Source organism: Pelophylax lessonae, assembly GCF_965119305.1.
Source record: "Pelophylax lessonae genome assembly, chromosome: 8".
NCBI classification, from domain to species: domain Eukaryota; kingdom Metazoa; phylum Chordata; class Amphibia; order Anura; family Ranidae; genus Pelophylax; species Pelophylax lessonae.
This window is the reverse complement of record NC_138775.1, coordinates 273,340,264-273,359,540: the sequence shown is the minus strand read 5'-3', so window position 1 is coordinate 273,359,540 and position 19,277 is coordinate 273,340,264. Positions and strand designations below refer to the sequence as shown.

At 45.0% G+C, this 19,277-nt stretch overlaps 1 protein-coding gene across 1 annotated transcript in view; it reads right to left on the bottom strand.

Moving 5' to 3' along the window:
- GNG12 (G protein subunit gamma 12) overlaps positions 1-19,277 on the bottom strand; it is a 241,301-nt gene that overhangs the window by 114,864 nt on the left and 107,160 nt on the right. Inside the window, exon 2 of the mRNA XM_082264984.1 lies at positions 15,100-15,157. The gene's annotated coding sequence lies outside the window, so the exon portion shown is untranslated. The remainder of the gene's footprint in view (positions 1-15,099; positions 15,158-19,277) is intronic.

The window sequence follows — 19,277 nt, the reverse complement described above, 5'->3', positions numbered from 1 at the left end:
CAAGGCAAACTTCTGAAGATTCAGAATACAGCCGAACTCCTTCAGGGTCCCTATGGTGTTTTCCAGGTTTTCCACCAGCGCAGTAGGAGATTCTGCTCGCAGAAGAAGGTCGTCCAAGTAGACCAGGACCGTGATCCTCCACTGATGTAAAAATGCTAGCACTGGGGCCAACACTTTCGTGAAGACCCGAGGAGCAGAGGCGAGACCAAAGGTTAACGCCACAAACTGATAATGCTCCTCTCCCACGGCAAAGCAGAGGAAGCGCTGATGACTGACACATAATAAAATGTGAGGGTAAGCGTCCTTGATGTCGATGGAGGTAAGAAAATGCTACTGATTCAGGGAAGCCACCGCCATTCTGAACTTCTGCGCCTGTACAAAACAGTTTAGCGCCTTGAGGTCCAGAATTGGACGCACATTTCCTTCCTTCCTGGGGACTGCAAACAGGTTTGATAAAACACTTAAAAACATTTCGAAGTTGGAACCGGGACAATCACCCTTTGAAGTAAAAGGTCTTGCATCGCCCCAAAAAAAGCTCGACCCTGAGGGACAAAAAAACTTCTTATGAGCCGAGAAGGAGGGCCCACGTCTACGACGAAGGTCCTTGCCCTTAGTAGCCTGCGGAAGAAAGATACTATACCCCCCTGTGAGACCTTTAATGATGTCATCCAGGGTAGCACCAAACAGGCAATCTCCTTGAAAGGGAAGATCAGGCAAGGTCTTTTTAGAAGTCTGGTCCACAGACCAGCATTTGAGCCAATAGACACGCCGAAGGACCACTGCCAAAACAGAGAACTGAGCCACTAGGATAGCCACATCCAAAGAGGCATCACAGATAAACTGCAGCCCCTGGATCAGCTGGTCCGCCAGTTCAGCAAAGACAGGGGGGGGAGCTACTCCCCCTCCAGGCCACAGTACAAAAGCTTAGCCCATTCGGTCAGAATCTGCGACACCAGGACAATGGTGAATATCAGCTTTTTGCTAGCCTGTCGCTCAAAAGCTACCTCCACCCAGGACACAAAGGACTCCAGGACTGCCGTCAGTGCATCAATGGATGGTTAGGAGGGGATCAGGGAGAGAGATGTGCTTCAAAGACTCCATGAGTCACCAGGGGGACCCCACAAAAAAGTGTAAAACACTGCTAAGGGACAACCCCCATCGCTCTGGCAGCGCCACCCAGTTGACAGTCACAGAGCACCAATCGATTCTCAGCAGAGAGGGAGAGGACCCCACTAGACTCACCACTCTGCAGAAACCAGGCACTGCAGCCACCAGGAGAATCTACACTGCATGAGGGGCGATCAGGAAATGAAAGGATCCAGGAGTCAGCACCAGGGGATGAGGAGGGGCTCCCACAGCCAAAATCCCCGCTCACAAGGCTCCACAGACATGGTCGCCGCTGTTTTCAAATCACCGCAAAATGGCCACCGGACTACACAAACATGGTCGCAGTGCATTGCAGCACTCTGCTACAAAAAAATGGCAGCACCATGAGGCTCCCAGGGATGCAGGAGGGATCCCTAGGCCTCAAGGACAGACCCAGGCAGGACAGGAGGGCCCTGACAGGAACCCCCACCAGGTTCAGCCCCCCCCCCCCACACAGCCAATCATCCAGTCGCTGGCAGCGCACCCAATCCCCCTGCCCCCACCCTAGGAGGTGGACCAGACCACCCACACAGCCCCAGCATAAGTGGGAGTAGGATGGGGGGGGGGGACAGATGAGGAGGGGTGCCTTACAGGAAGGAGGGGAACCTGGGGGTCCAACCGTACCAAGGAGGGGCCCACGTCAACTCCCAAAACCCTCCGGGACAGCTACTCACCATACCAAAAACCAGACAGGCACCGCTCCTGACAGAACCCCTCTCCATTGAAATGGGGGGGGGGGGGCTGTCGGCCAGGAATGCTGCGATTTGGGCTGAGACCCGGTCGTATGCAACCTCGCAAAGCGTTTAACTCGCAGGCCAGCCCCCGTCCAGTGGGGCTATGTCGCGGCCGACCTAGCGCGGAGCTGAGGTCTGCGCATGCTCGCTGGCCAGACTGGAGTGACCACTGGATCTAGATTATCCCGCTTGTTGCCCAGTCTGGCAGTTGATGACAGGTGTTCTTCTATGTGTAAAACGAGCCCATAAGCCTGCAGAATGCTCAGGGCAGCACCAAATTAATAATATAACTAGATACTAACATTTATAGGTAGAGTAGTTCCAGGGAATATCCGATCTCTCGGGGGATCAGGAAGTCAGGAAGGAATATTTTTCCCTTGCTGGAGCCAATTAGGTCATGCTTTAATAGTTTTTATAGCCTTCCTCTGGATCAACTGTGGGTATAGGAAGGAGGGAGTGAGAGTGTGTGTGTGTGTGTGTGTGTGTGTGTGTGTGTGTGTGTGTGTGTGTATATATATATCTATATGTATATAGGTGCATCAAGATTCAAACAGCTCCACGCTAAAGATTCATTCACGCACTAACAGTGCTAAAGTCCATGAAATAAACCATGAATCAATCTATGAATCTATGGATGAATAAATCAATGAAGGGAAATCCGTGCATTCAGTCCCAGAATGTGAGGAGATGATGTCAGTGGGTATATCCTTGCAGACCCCCAAAAGCCTTCACCACACCGCTATGTGCACCCTATAGTGGGGACACTTACCAGAACCAATCTGTATGAGAGCAGAATACAATAAGCGGGAATGCCTTTAACGCCTTACTCCTCTGCGTAGAAAACACCAACAGGGACCGCCAGCAGGTATCTCATGTAAATCCCCTCATCAGCATATAGAGCATATGTATGGGAAATGAAAAAGCAACATAGCGTAGTCCAGCTAAAACATGTATGCCTATATTCCCAACCGTAACCCTTCAAACATTGCACTTACAAAATGACAATTCTTTAAAACATGTCAGCAAAGTCAGCCGTTAGTTCCTACCGCTCTCTCCCGTCCTAGACGAATACAGCCCGGTACCTGGCCGTAAGCCTCGGGGGATCGCGTGTCACCACGGCTTCCTGCGTGATTGCGTCACCACGTCCTGAAGCGTTTCGTCATCAAGTGACTTCCACCGAGAGCGTGGTGACGCATCGCAATCACCTCTATTTACATGACTGGAAAGAGGCGGAGACAGCAGTATGCCGATCACGTGATAGGGTGATGACCGTCCCACTTCCGCCCTCTTCCTCACAATTCATCATGTATGCCGCACTTCTGCCCTCACACGGCATCACCACCTTCACCGTTCGGGACCAGGTATGCGTAACCACACACACCGTACGATCCAGATCATCAGCGGATCATAAAGCCTGTACTAAACCTAATATCAATAGGCAGTACTACATCAGACCTAATGCTGACATGCGGCTATACTTATATAAAGTGCATAATATGGTACATCAATACAATAAATCAAATCTTAAGGTATTACATTTAAAATAACACAGAAGATTTTAAAAAATATGAAATGGGTCAAATTGGTAGATACAATATCAATAGCAAACTAAAAATTGACCATTACATTTTACATTAAAATTAAAAATAAAATCAAATATATAAAGCAGATATGGAACACCATACATAAAGTGCAGCATAAATATGAGAGGGGTCCCACAGACCATCCATGCATTTTACACATTGCCAAAAATCCATAAGGATGCTATCAATCCCCCTGCCAGACCCATCGTGAATGGGATTAATTCTGTCACTGCACGAATGGGTGAATATCTTGATTGCTTTTTGCAAACCAGTGTAACTAGTCTAAGATCCTATCTAAAAGACACAAGGGATTTCCTATGTGGATTAAAAGAAGTCACGGTTTCCCCGGACAAAGAGACATTTCTGGTGACAGCAGATGTATCTTCTTTGTATACTGTGATCCAGCACGAAGATGCTCTGCTGGCTCTGAATTGGGCCTTCAGTAGACGTGCTGACCTCCCAGACCCCCAGAAAAGGTTTCTAAGGCACGCCTTGGAATTCTGCCTGGCTAATAATTACTTTTGGTATGATGGCAAGTTTTATAGCCAAAAACGAGGTGTGGCTATGGGAGCCAAATTTGCTCCCAGCCTTGCCAACCTTTTTATGGGGGAATGGGAGGACAGGTACATTTATGCTCAGCATAGACCGCAGCTCAGGATGTACAGGAGGTACATCGATGACCTCTTCTTCATATGGGAAGGTCCGGAAGAAGAGTTGGCAGAATTTGCTGGCATATTAAACACCAATAATAACAACATTAAGCTTGAGTTTAACTGGAGTCAGTCCTCAATACACTATCTTGATGTGGAGGTCATGTTGCGGAACGGGTCTTTGGAAACTAAGGTTTACTTCAAGCCCACGGACCGCAACGGGTACCTCCCGATACATAGTGGTCACCATAGCAGCTGGCTCCGTAACATCCCTAAGGGGCAGCTGCTACGGGTGAGGAGAAATTGTACCACCAATGCTGACTATCTCGCACTGGCCCAGGTTATTCGCCAGCGTTTCCTTGAGAAGGGATACGATGGAGAAGTCTTGGACAGGGATGTTTCAGAGGTGGCAACAGCTTCACAACAATCGTGTCTAACTGGACGGGTGAACACTCCATCTAACCAACATGAATGGAGTTTTCTAACCCAGTATAACTCCCAGTACAAGGAGATAAAGGAGATCATTAGGAAGCATTGGGGTGTGTTATGCCTTGATAAGATCTTGGGAAGTAATTTACCAGCTAGGTCATCCTTTATATATAGAAAGGCCCCCATGTTTGGGGATCAAATTGTACAGAAAGTGTTAGATCCACCTACACAACCCACAATGTTCTGGCACAATAAGACAGGATTTTATGCCTGTCGAAGGTGTAAAACGTGCAAACAAGTGCATACTCACCTAAGAGGCCATACATCCTTCCACTCATCTGCCAATGGTGAAACCTTTGAGATCAAGGACCTAATTACCTGCCACACTACTCCCGTAGTGTACGGCATGGAATGTCCCTGTGGGTTACTTTACATTGGTAGGACAAAAAGAACCATAGCAATCAGGATATCAGAGCATGTTGCCAATATCCGGAAAGGGTTCAAGGACCACAATGTCTCACTCCATTTCAAGGAACATCACAATCAGGATCCCACCCAACTAAAATTTTGGGGTATTGAAAAAGTGGATCCTGTATGGAGGGGGTCCAACAGAGTCAGGGAATTATCTAAACGTGAGACTTTTTGGATATTCCAGACTAATTCTTTATACCCGAATGGACTCAACATAGACCTTGATATAAATTGTTTCCTGAGCAACTATTAATCAGTGGTTATAAATTAATTTTATATAATTCTTTTATAACAAAATATTTTGTATGAATTTTAATAATTTTATAATGTACATATATGTGTTTGTATAAATATTTATGAGAGACACATGCATGGATGGTCTGTGGGACCCCTCTCATATTTATGCTGCACTTTATGTATGGTGTTCCATATCTGCTTTATATATTTGATTTTATTTTTAATTTTAATGTAAAATGTAATGGTCAATTTTTAGTTTGATATTGATATTGTATCTACCAATTTGACCCATTGCATATTTTTTAAAATCTTATGTTATTTTAAATGTAATACCTTTAGATTTGATTTATTGTATTGATGTACCATATTATGCACTTTATATAAGTATAGCCGCATGTCAGCATTAGGTCTGATGTAGTACTGCCTATTGATATTAGGTTTAGTACAGGCTTTATGATCCGCTGATGATCCGGATCTGGATCGTACGGTGTGTGTGGTTACGCATACCTGGTCCCGAACGGTGAAGGTGGTGATGCCGTGTGAGGGCGGAAGTGCGGCATACATGATGAATTGTGAGGAAGAGGGCGGAAGTGGGACGGTCATCACCCTACCACGTGATCGGCATACTGCTGTCTCCGCCTCTTTCCAGTCATGTAAATAGAGGTGATTGCGATGCGTCACCACGCCCTCGGTGGAAGTCACTTGATGACGAAACGCGTCAGTACGTGGTGACGCAATCACGCAGGAAGCAGGAAGCCGTGGTGACACGCGATCCCCCGAGGCTTACGGCCAGGTACCGGGCTGTATTCGTCTAGGACGGGAGAGAGCGGTAGGAACTAACGGCTGACTTTGCTGACATGTTTTAAAGAATTGTCATTTTGTAAGTGCAATGTTTGAAGGGTTACGGTTGGGAATATAGGCATACATGCTTTAGCTGGACTACGCTATGTTGCTTTTTCATTTCCCATACATATGCTCTATATGCTGATGAGGGGATTTACATGATACCTGCTGGCGGTCCCTGTTGGTGTTTTCTACGCAGAGGAGTAAGGCGTTAAAGGCATTCCCGCTTATTGTATTCTGCTCTCATACAGATTGGTTCTGGTAAGTGTCCCCACTATAGGGTGCACATAGCGGTGTGGTGAAGGCTTTTGGGGGTCTGCAAGGATATACCCACTGACATCATCTCCTCACATTCTGGGACTGAATGCACGGATTTCCCTTCATTGATTTATTCATCCATAGATTCATAGATTGATTCATGGTTTATTTCATGGACTTTAGCGCTGTTAGTGCGTGAATAAATCTTTAGCGTGGAGCTGTTTGAATCTTGATGCACCTATATACATGTATTAATTTATAGCAGCAGCTTACTTTATTTATTTAGTGTTCAGGAATACTTTGGCGCCGGGTGAGCGAAGTTTTTACTGTGGGTTCGGTGAGCACCATACTTTGCTCCTATATACAATATATATCTATATATATTTCCCCCCCCCCCCCCTTCTATTGGTTACTATGTAACTATATATGTAAATTTCTTGAACGTACTGTTTTTGTTTTTTTCACACATATTGAACAGATATAGCAAAACACTTTCAACAGAATTCTTACAAAAAGGGAGCAAAAAAGAAGTACAGTACATTGTTAAGGTTTACATACACTTCAGGATATGTGCTACAAACGCCATCTGCCACCTGGTGGCAATAAAGGGCACTGCAATGTCATCACTAAAGGAATCTTTTTAGGGATTTTCTTCCACAGCTTTGAATTCTAGATATGAAGGGCAGGCACAGGACACATATAATTCCTCAATGTAGATGCATAAGTGACACAAATCAGAGACCTAAATTATAATTGCAAAGAATGTGAATGGAATACCAACAATACTAGCAGCAGTTGAAGCGTTTTCCTTTGCTGCACTGGCTTGATCTGGGTGAAGTTTGGTGGGCCGGAAACAAGCTGGACCAATGTAACCGTCTTCTTTTTCAAAATGTAAACCAAAATAAATTCTTCTACTACTGCCGTACATGGCGATACCACATATGTGTAGGGTCCACAAACAAGAGTGCGTAAATTGCTTTTCTTTTCTTTTTTTTATCCTACCTAAAACACAAAAAAAATATTTTTTTTTTTTTAAATCTTAGAATCTTAAACCCGTTTCACACGAAGGGTCCAATCAGGTCTGCTTGGAAGTTTTTCAGAAGGACCTGATCGAATTCTCCCATTCACCCTATGGATTGGAGGGTGTAGACGGTTTTGTATTTGTTTACACCCGCCTACCTCCAATCCGATCCAGCTCAAAAGGGGTCCGTCTAGATCAGGGTTCACTAACTGGCAGACCAGGATCTGGACCCGGACCAAGCGACAGTCCTGTCTGGACCGCGTCTATGCCCGGCTGGCACTCTCTGGTCTCCCGCCTGGCTGCCGCAGCAGAGGGTGCTGCATATCGCGACCGAGGGCACCCCCGACCCTGCCTGCTGTGAAAATGATAACGACAGCTGAGAGAGAGAGAGAGAGAGAGAGAGAGAGAACACCCAGCTGCTGTGCTTCTGCCCTGGTAGGACAGTGCAGGGGAGGCTGAATGATGAAAGGGGAGAAGGTGTAAAAAGAGGGAGAGGGAGGCAATGATTGCAAGGGGCACTTTGATGTGCAAAGGAGAACTGAGGACACCGTTGGACTGCTTTAGGGTGGACAGAGATGTAAAGGGGGATGCGATGTGTTAAAGTCCACTGACAAAATAATATATTACAAACTGGATCCCCGTGAATTTTAATTCAAAGCCCCTGGTCTGCGCGGATCAGATCTGAGGCAGTCGGATATAAACAGACAGCCGCATCCATTTACACCCAGCTACCCATATGGCGCTTTTCCACTGCATGGAACCGAACGGTTCGGCTCTCTTTTGCGCTTTTCCACTGCATGGTACCGCATGATAAGGTGTTGGAACCATTTGGTACGGCGGCGCTTTTCCACTACATGGAACCGAATGGTTCGGCTCGCTTAAACAGTACCACCTCGGTTGTGGTTCCAAGAGGGCCGTACCGATACCATATCCCACAATCCTTTGCATGCAGCCTTGACTGTTGGTCACTACTAGCCACTGATTGGTCAGAGAATCATTGTTATCCCACCCACTTACTACTTTAGTGGAAAAGCAAACTGTACCAAACCGTATCAAACCGTCCAACACCATACCACGCAGTGGAAAACCAAACCGAGCTAAGCAAAGCGGAGTGGAGCCGAGCCGGTACTTGCAGTGGAAAAGTGCCAATAGAGAAGAGCAAATAAAATCAAGGGGGAAATCCTGCGCTAAATAACAAATAGAGATGACAAACTGATCGTATATAATGACATGAACAGGCTAGCAGCTAGAACACTGGACTTATAGAAATCCCACTCAAATATATATCAAAATAGTGCAGCGCTAGGAACATTGAAATAAATCATACATAAAAAGGCTAAAAACTGTAGTATGGTTAATCACTCAACCAAACCCAAGTGTACATAGAAACATGAGTCCATTATATTAAAAAAGACAATCAACTTGCAAGGATGGTAGAGAGTCCAATGCAGAGTAGAAATCCCAAGGTGCGGAGAGCAGAGTTGGAAAGACACCCAAATGTGTAAATAAGGTGGCTGCTTACCGCAACTAGTGGGCCTCCAAATTAATGGATAAGCCACTTAGGCGTGAAGTGTTAGCCCTAATGGGATGGACTTTCTCCTCCACTTCAGTGGACCAGGATCAATTCCGTGTGTTCCTATACCCCGCTCAGTCACAAGGCAGATATGACTCCAATATGTATGGCCTCCTCCACCAACCATCCACGCTCACCCCAGGGTAACACTTCACGCCTAAGTGGCTTATCCATTAATTTGGAGGCCCACTAGTTGCGGTAAGCAGCCACCTTATTTACACATTTGGGTGTCTTTCCAACTCTGCTCTCCGCACCTTGGGATTTCTACTCTGCATTGGACTCTCTACCATCCTTGCAAGTTGATTGTCTTTTTTAATATAATGGACTCATGTTTCTATGTACACTTGGGTTTGGTTGAGTGATTAACCATACTACAGTTTTTAGCCTTTTTATGTATGATTTATTTCAATGTTCCTAGCGCTGCACTATTTTGATATATAATAGAGAAGAGCAAGCTTGGTCTGTGTCTGCTCAGCATAAACTGAGAATACACAGACCTGTCACCAGCCCTGCTCTGCAGAGGATAAGCGGACAGATCCCCCGCTGATGCAAATGGAGTCCGCCCTGTGTGAAAGGGGCCTTAATACACTGCGAGAGGAAATCCTTGGCTATCGCAGTGATCGGGAGACGGTCTTCTAGACAACCAGCCAATAGTATGAGACTGGGAGCTGCTGCAATCAAGTCATGCAATCAAGTGCACCTCCAGCACAAACAAAAGAACCCACGGCCCTAGCAGAAAAGGCCCACTTCTGAGAGGCCGCATATGTGCGTAAGCTTGGAAGGAAAATGGGAAAGTACTTTGATGTTACACAGTTTAATGGAAAGCCTGCCTGATTGATAAACGGCAGATGGGCTTTTCACTGGACTCTATGAAACCTCCAACCACAAGGGCTGCAGATTAAAAAACAACTGATATTCATAGCATGGGCATGTTGTGCCATGGCAAGCAGAGGGATAGATTGTGGGTAAGTATAACTTACTAGAACAAAAAAAATGGTCAGCATGGGTAGTGGGGGAGGGTGCTAAAAACAAGCTCTCCAAAATGAACTTTGGCATTAACCTGTGGTCAGATTAGGGGATGAAACAGCCACCATAGTTTCCAGTCTCCATTTTTTCCCATAGAAAAAAAAACCTATACATTTTAATACAGAGAATTATTTTTTAATGAATAATGTAAATTGCGGTGGCTGTGGTCATTCAAAAAGAGGTAAAATAACGCAGTACTAAAATAAAACTGCTCTGGTAATTAGGTGGTTAAAGTGCATGTTCTCCATACAGATAAAATATCTTGTGATCAGTCTGCCCTCTAGTGGGTGGGAAAAAAAAAGCAAGCACACAGGATTACATCTAAAATGACTTCTTCACAGCTTCTAGGACTACATTGTCCTAATCCTAATTGTGGTACTCCTTTAATGGGCCAAAGCATTTTTTAAATTTCTGCTATGGGCCTGTTTATTTTGCAATAACTTTCCTTAAAGCTGAATTCCAGGAATTCAGCCACTTAAGCTTATAGGATGCCAGGACATGTTGCAAAATCCAACAGGGCGCATGCCACCTCATGAACTTCTCAATTTAAGTTACATCTGGCAGTTTTACTGAGCTCTGGGAGTACAGCTATCATTACACTCCCAGGGCCCCAACAGGATAGATGCGGTCTTCTGCCCGCCCCCCTTCCTTACGAAAGGCTTTGTATTTTGTGAATGGGTTCACATCATACAAAGCGCTCTGTGAGTGGGCAGAAGAGGGGACACAGCGCCTGCATGTGTCTCTGCAGCTGCAGAAGTTAAGACCAGAAAGTCCAATATCTGAGCTTCAGAAGTATAGCTATGTTCCTGTTGCTCAGTAAAAAAAAAATTGGAAATAAAAAGAGGTGAGTCCACAAAGTGGCATTCACCTTATTGGACCTAACGGCCTCTAAGACCTAAGGGATCTTAGGCCCCTTTCATACTGGTGCAACTTGGGACTGCAAAGTCGCACGACAAGTTGTACCCTATAATTTCCAATGAGTACCATTCATATCTGTGTGACTTCAGGTCGTGCAACTTCAAAGTAGTCCCTGCACTACTTTGGTCCGATTTAAGGTTCATAGATCTCAAGATTACACAGGCGTTGCTGCAAGTTGCGTCAAAGTCGCGTGACTTTCAGGTCGTACAAGTTTTTTTTCTAATTTACCAGTCAGGTTGCTTTAATGGACATCATATGCAGATCGAAGCTCACATCTTTGTATGAGCAAATTAATGGAACAGAGTGTTTACAAAAGTGACAATAGGTTTATGTTGTATCTCAGCTGGAGAAGGACAGGGCATGCTAAACAAGTTTTCATGGGGGTGTGTGGCGTACCCAAAGTCCACACCTGGTTTAAGCAACTGTCACTATAGTAAAATCTTTTACAAAAAAAAAAAAAAGTATATATATATATATATATATATATATATATATATATATATATATATACTGCTCACTCGCTGTCTGCTGTGGTTCCTTCTGAGGGCCTCAACATCACTACTTTGCACTGGATATTCAGTTATATGTTATTATGGCGAAAAACACTCAGATGTAAAAAAAAAAAAAAAAATCAATGCCGGTATATCTCAGACTAATTAATCATTTAAAGTAAACCAATGTTTTAGTGGGGCAGTGGAAGGAACCACAGTAAGCAGAGGGGGTCCAGAGATCCAAAACACCCAGAAGCATTGTAGATTTTTAAACAAGTGTAGCTCCTAAATATTAAAGATTGACAGCCCAGTGGGACAAACAGACATTTAGGGCTCTTTCACACGAGCGTTCCGATCAGATCCGCCGGTCAGTTTTTTAGGCGGATCTGATCGGATGCCCATTCAGCCCTATGGAGCAGCGGATGTCAGCAGTGACATGTCCGCTGACACCCGCTGCCATCCGCATCCTATCCTGTCCGTGAAATCCGGACGGATGGAAACCCTATTTTCCATCCGTCCTGGGGATCGGATCAGAGCGGATGAGAGCGGACAGGCGGTCCGCTCTCATCCGATTCCCCGTAAAGAGCAGCGGGGGCTGTGACACCTCCCTCTCCGCACTGCAAGCGGAGACGGAGCTGTCATCCGCCAGCTCAGCGGGGATCGGCGGATCGATCCCCGCTGAGCAGCACGGATCCGCCTACGGAGGCGGACCGTGTGAAAGAGCCCTTACTTTTTCCTATGCAGAGAATGTTTCACTTTACATTTTTAATATAGTGAAAAGGTCACTTTAGAAAAATACTCTCCCTTTGCTCTCAGTCCAAAAGCTAGAGCAATTTGGGGGGGGGGGGGGGGACTACAAAGCTCTGAATAGCAAAGGTGTTTATGAAGATATTTAATTTTACTCAGAATAAGTAATATAAAAAATAAATTAATGCACTTTTTTTTGTAGGTAAAAAATGTGCATTTATTATTTTTTTTCTCTGGAGCCTGTAAAGTAGTGATCAGTCCTCAGAGCTCTCCTCACTGAGCTCTGCACAGTGTAACTGTGACATCTCTAATTCTATAAATTCTTAACTTTGAACAGATGTAGAGGAGAGAAGACTGCAGATAAAACAGGTACAACTTATGTAGGAGGATTTGTTTCATCTCTGTGTATCACCTGAGGCCAGTCACTTCATTGGGTATATGTAAGGGTTTAGAACCACTTTAACAGAGGGGTAAATCATTTTCAGATCCATCTGGCGTTTGGCAGCAAGAACAGAATATTAACAATATAGTTGAATAAGACCTGAAGCCCTTGCTAAGAAGCACAGGGATCATACAGATGCAATGGTTGCCATCCTGGGGATCACACAAATGCAATTGCTTGCCACTGCAATAGTTACCAAAAATGATCATGCACAAAAAAGCAATTGAATAGCAACAACAAAGTTCCAGCGCTGTCACTGCGACAAACAAACTGTAGAAGGTCCCAGACCAACCATAGGTGCCGCTTCCAGTAGATTTGCTGTTACATAGTAAGTGAGGTTGAAAAAAGACATCAGTTAATCCAGGTCAACCTATGAAAGTTGCCAAAAGAGAAGGAGGCAGCGCTATCCAGATGCTGGTATTATAAGAGTACTGTAAAAGCAGTCCATGGATATGAAAAGCCTTTATTGAGAAAAAGCAATAGTTTAAAATGCATAAGACACAAGCAAAGAAGAATCAAACCAGTGTTGTTCCAGGCCATTCCTGCAGGTGGTGGTGGGTGATGACCTGCGGGACCACTGGGTGAGGAAATCCGATCCCTGGGCTGAGCTGGGATAACTACAAAGTTTTGTTGGGGAAAGCTGAATACAAGCTGTAGAGCACGAGAGCTGAGCCGGACCAGCCGGTGCTCAGCACGTGGCGTGTTCAGCGGTGCAGAGTGGGCGGATCTCTCGAATCAGGAAGTAAAACCAGCCGGGAGGAGAACGTTGCCATGACGACATGTTTCGCGCGCATGCGCTTTGTCAAGTCATGGAGAGGACGGCAACGGAAGCATTTAAAGTGGTAGTATACTCTGCTTTTTAACTTTTACCTACAGGTAAGCTTATAATAAGTCTCTGGTCTCTGATAAGCAATCTGAATGCTTTAGCTGTTCATCTACACCGAGCCTTAAAATGAGGCAGGTGTAGGGTGGTGTAAGTTCCCAGGAAAATGTATGTAGCAAGAAAGGGCAGAAAATCCAAACGAGACGTATTGCTTTGTGGAGGAATCCCGGACCACCTTTGACAAGAATTATCCCTAATAACCTGGTACCATCTAGGAGAAGTTCTGGTGCACTACTATTGCTTACAGGCTTTCCTGACCCTTTCTAGGGTCGAGTTGTTCTGGTGAGTGGGGTACCTGGAGGGGTCACAGTCACCTGGAACACGAATGGTTTTCTTGTTTGCACCGGAGCACCTTGCACTTTATTGATTAATTATATTTTGGACATTGTTCCCATCACGCTTATTGAATACTTGTTTGAGCACTTGATTATTTTGAAAACGTTTTATTTAATATTTATATTCTGTACATCTTTGCAATTTGAAGACACATTGCACATTGATTTTATGCTAGCGCTGTGTTAAATTGGGTATATATAAGCCTAAAATAAGGCCTATAAAAATATTTATATTCTGTACATCTTTGCAATTTGAAGACACATTGCACATTGATTTTATGCTAGCGCTGTGTTAAATTGGGTATATATAAGCCTAAAATAAGGCCTATAAAAAGTCTTATCTGTAGGTAAAATATCTCCTAAACCTGCACGGGGAAAGGACCCCCGAGGGGGGAGGATCATAAATCTGACACTTTTCGAATAACTTGCAAACTTTTAGTTCAAATCTTCATCAGGGATATGTGTATGTTGTAATCCCCTTTCACATTCTTTGTCTTGACCATTAAAATAGGTAGTATGATTCGTCCATATTTTCTTCCAAAAGAATATTATCCAATCTCATAGCCATGTCAGATTAGGGAAGGGGAGAGAAAAGGAAAATACCAATCCACACCGAATATGATGAGTGAGCCCCAGTAGGGCCATGGGGTGTAAAGCTGAAGTAACCCCATATATACGGTGCAGAAAAAAAATATATATGTGTGTCCTGGGTCGCTTAATGCAGTGGATGCTTTCATAGAATAGCAATAATTACACTCCCAAATTTCTGTTCGACTTGAGTATGAAGATCCACCTCCTTCTATAGAGGAGAGCGGAGGAAAATGTTGCTGGAGCCGCCAAACCCAGAAGAGACGCCGAGGGAAGATGTCAGCTGCCTCAGCGGTGTCAGGGCAACGTGTCGGGGCTTTGTTCTAAGGTATTTCATAATGCGCTAGTATGCAATGCATACTAGCTCATTATGCCTTTGTCCTGCAGGGTTTTTTTTTTTTTTTTTTTTTTTTGAGGATACAACCGCTTTAAAGCAAGCATGGGGAGGGGGTGATTCTTCTTTATTGATTGTGTTTTATACATTTTAAACTGATGCTTTATCTCAATAAATGCGTTTCATATCCATGGGCTGCTTTTACAGTACTCTTCTAATACCAACATCTGGATAGTGCTGCCTCCTTCTCTTTTGGCAACAAAAATGCAAATGCTGAACTGTGACGGCTTCATGATTTCAGAAAAGCACAAAATGAAGGAATATAAGCAAATTCAGCACTGTTTGCAAAGTTGCCAATGTACTGATCAATGAATGAACAAAAGGACTTACCTAGAAGGGGTTACAGTTGCTCGTACCCGTTTAAAGCCTTCGTTGTCTTCTTATAAATCTGCAAAAGAAAATGCCATTGTTAGCAAAAAACATAACACAGCATTGTAACTCTGGAGCGTGCTCTGAAAGAAGTAGAAAAGAAGAACACACATTACCATGGGTATTAGAAAGATAGGCTTGACCACACTCTAGAAAGGTCACCCTGGTGATTGTTCAAACTGCAAGCAGAAAATAAATCGGTCTTCCAAAAGTCATGGCCCAGATGGGGGTGAAGGACTAAAGGGAAATCAGAAACCGGGTCCCAAAGAGCCCAAAATTTCAGAATCCGCACTGGTAAGAATTGGACCTGGAAACCTCCAAAACTAAGTATTGCAGAGCTGCCTAAATGTTATAGTGGGCGCATGCTGCATAAAGAGGGAACCAATGTACTCATCTTTGGTTAGGAATTAAAATCAGGTCCAACCCACAACAACTCCTATTTACAACCGGAGAGAGACAACAGGAAGAGAGAGGAAATCTACCCCTAGGAAGGGAAACTCACTCCTGTTAGGGTCCTTTCACACGAACGATCCAATCCGCCTGTCTGTTTTTTAGGCGCATCTGAGCGGATCCTCCATGCATCCCTATGGGGCAGCAGATGTCAGTGGACACATCTCCGCTGACACCCGCTGCTATCCAATCCTATCGGTGAAATCTGGATGGATGGAAACCCTATTTTCCCTCCGTCCAGCGGATTGGATGGGATCGGATGAGAACGGACAGGCGGCCCAATCCCATCCGATTCCCCCATAGAGGAGAGCGGGGATCTGATAGTTCCGTCTCTGCACACAGAGCGGAGATGGAGTTGTCACCTGCCTACTTAGCGGGGATCGGCGGATCGACCCCCCACTGAGCAGAGAACGGACCTCGTCGGACGGCGCACCATGTGAAAGGACCCTAAGAGTTCTCATGGGAATAAAGGGTCTCCACTGAAGCTTTATCACTTATCCTTGTTTCCACAACAACCCACAATTTTCAAAATCCAGTTGTCATAGGGACAGAAAGTGAGAAAGTGAACAGGGGTACAGACAGCAAAACAAATGGTACAGGGGTGTTAACCCTTCCATATGCTATCCAAAAAACCTAAAAATTATTCTTTTGGCTGGCAAAAATTTTACCTGTTCTGACCTACCAACAAATTTGGCTTAAGAACAAACCTACAGTCCCCATCTCGTTTGTAATCCAGGGACCGCCTGTAGTGGGCAATTGCCATGGCAACTAATCAGATCCTTCTAAATCCCAATTTGCTATGCTGGATTTTAAAAAAACAAAGTGGAATGGGGTTTATGTTGCTACTGTAGACAACAGGACCATCCCCCCACGCCCGTTATCTTACGTCCAATCAAATTAAAGATCTGCCTATGAATGCCTAGAATAATCTAACTGGCACAAACAAGCCAATGGAGAAAACGATTGACTTTAAAAGGACTTGTAACTGCATTTTGCTAAACAGCGAGAGTTGCAGAATGAAAAGCTTGTTTCCTGCTGTCTGCAAATTACTGCCACGGCCAGACAGTCATCGTGTGAGCCTGCAGCTCTTTATGGAAATGCCAATTGAAAGTATCCTGTATGGAGTGTACACAGGGGGGACTCTGCTAAATAAATCTGAGTCTGCTAACTTTCAATCAGCTGCGGCACGACACTCAGCAGTGCGATAAATGAGGATCATGGAGGAAGAAATGTAAGCAATGGATATACATTTCCCTTTAAAGACAAAGCTACACCTTTCAAACTGAAATCGGTCCGATGCTGCATTTGTCCCCAGCCGTCTCTAACACTGAGAACCGAGCGATCAAACACCGCCGATCGCTTGGTGACTGTCAGTCACCGGCTCTCTGCTCTGCCCCCCTCGTGCTCACTGGAGCGCTGGTCTGCGGAGGGGGCAGGGAACTATTTTTTTTTAGCAAAAAAATAAAAAACCCAGTGGTGATTAAACACCACCAAAAGAAATCTCCATTTCTGTGAAGAAAATTATAAATTAATTTGGGAACAGTTTTTCATGACAATTGTCATTCAAAGTGTGACAGCGCTGAAAGCTGAAAATTGGCCTTGGCAGGAAGGGGGTGAAAGTGCCCGGTATTGAGGTGGTTAATACCATTAAATTACAATATCACTTGTGTCGCAATTGTATACGCTATTTTGATATTTTTTTTTCTTTGCAATTTTTTTTCCCCACGAAAGTGGAGTTACTCTTTAAAGGCTTTAGAACCACTTTAAAAGAGGAGCTTGTAAGTCTCAACCAAGACAATTTAAAAAAGCCACCAACTAAAAATACTTTGGCTGCTGACTTTAAATATAAGGACACTCACCTGTCCAGGGGTCCAGCACTGCCCTCACCTGGGCTGGTTCTTCACTGGGCATTGTGTCCAGGCTTTGGCATCTTAAAGCAGAGTTCCACCAAAAAGTGAAACTTCCACTCATTTGCTTCCTCCCCCCCTCTGGTGCCACATTTGGCACCTTTCAGGGAGGAGGTGGGGGAATGGGTACCTGTTTTTGACAGGTATCCTGCCCCACTTCTGGGAGAGGGCGCCACGGCACCATCCCTCGGAAGTTTGGCCCCCTCCTCCTTCCCCCGCCGCTGAGCCAATCAAAACGTGCAGCGCGCTTTGGACATGCGCATTAGAGAACCACCCGTGAAGCTGCAAGTCTTCACTTCCGGGTTTCCATACCGGCAATGGTGGCGGCAGCACCCGACGGCCGAAATAAACAGACATCGCTTGACTCCAGGACAGGTAAGTGTCCTAATATTAAATGTCAGCAGCTACAGTATGTGTACAGTATGTGCAGCTACTGACTTTTAATTTTTGGAGGTGGGGGGGCGAAACTCTGCTTTAACTAAGGGAAACCGGCTATAAAGCATGCCACTATGCATGCATGTGCCACACTGCGCTTTGTGAGTGGCCCTGCAGTTCTCTGGGACCTGTGATGTGCCCCAGAAGGCTGCGAGCGAATGCCGGGGGGAGGGGGGTGGGGTGAACGCCTATATCAGGGATCCTCAAATTACGGCCCTCCAGCTGTTGCGGAACTACACATCCCATGAGGCATTGTAAAACTCTGACATTAACAGACATGACTAGGCATGATGGGAATTTTAGTTCCCGAACAACTGGAGGGCCATAGTTTGAAGACCCCTGGCCTATACATTCAGGGCGGAAGTGTGAGCCTGTAAGTGTCAAAACCAGGTACCCGGGGTCCACAGCAGTAATCACAGCAGAAGCGGCACGCCCTTCCCCTAGGCAGAAGTGCAGAATCACGTGTGTAATATATATATACATATACATGCACACACACGATTCTGCACAGGAGTGCTGCCCTGTAGCAATATATCTGCTATAGCGCCGTCTTTCTAATAAACTCTACCCAATGTTTTTTGCAGGGATTTCATTTACATTCTGCTCATTGGCACAAGCACAACATATGCTACATTCAGGGCACGCCTCTGGTGATAACTCACATCTGCCAGTGAGTTTATGTCCGGTCTCAGCTGAAGTTTGCAACCATCAAATAGTTGGGAGTCCTAAGTGATCATGTGTGCAGAGCTAAATGGAGGCCAAAATGTTTCACTTTTATACCAACACTGAGCTGACCAATAAATATCCCTTCTTTTTAAATATACTTTTGGGTACTGAAAGCATTTAACAAAATGTCAATTAAGCCAATGTTTAAAAACCCAGGTGAAAGTGGCTGCCACGATGACAGCCATGAAACGCCACACCTTTAGTGCCATCTTATGGTGAAGTCTAGTATTGCAACACAACCATACAGATACAGCAGGACTAAAGCCCCGTAAACACTTACCGAATGTCAGCTAAAAAGTGCAAAAGACTGCACACTAATTTTGTCGGCCAACAACAACCGACTGCAGAAGTGATGTCATGTGATGGTTAACTTTCCCTGTGTTTTTTCTTCTATGAGCATGCCCTGTCTTGAAAATCTGCTGATTGTCGGCCGAATTCTGTACTGACTGGCGAACAATCGGCCGTTCTGCTGTTGGCCAACAAAAATTTTAATGCCTGCACGACAGATTCTTTTCGGCCGAAAGTGCGCTGTCGGCTCTCGGAAGCATCATTCTAACAAGCCTACAATCGGCCGATCGGTCGTCGGCCGAATATTTACGGCCGACAATCGGTACGTGTGTA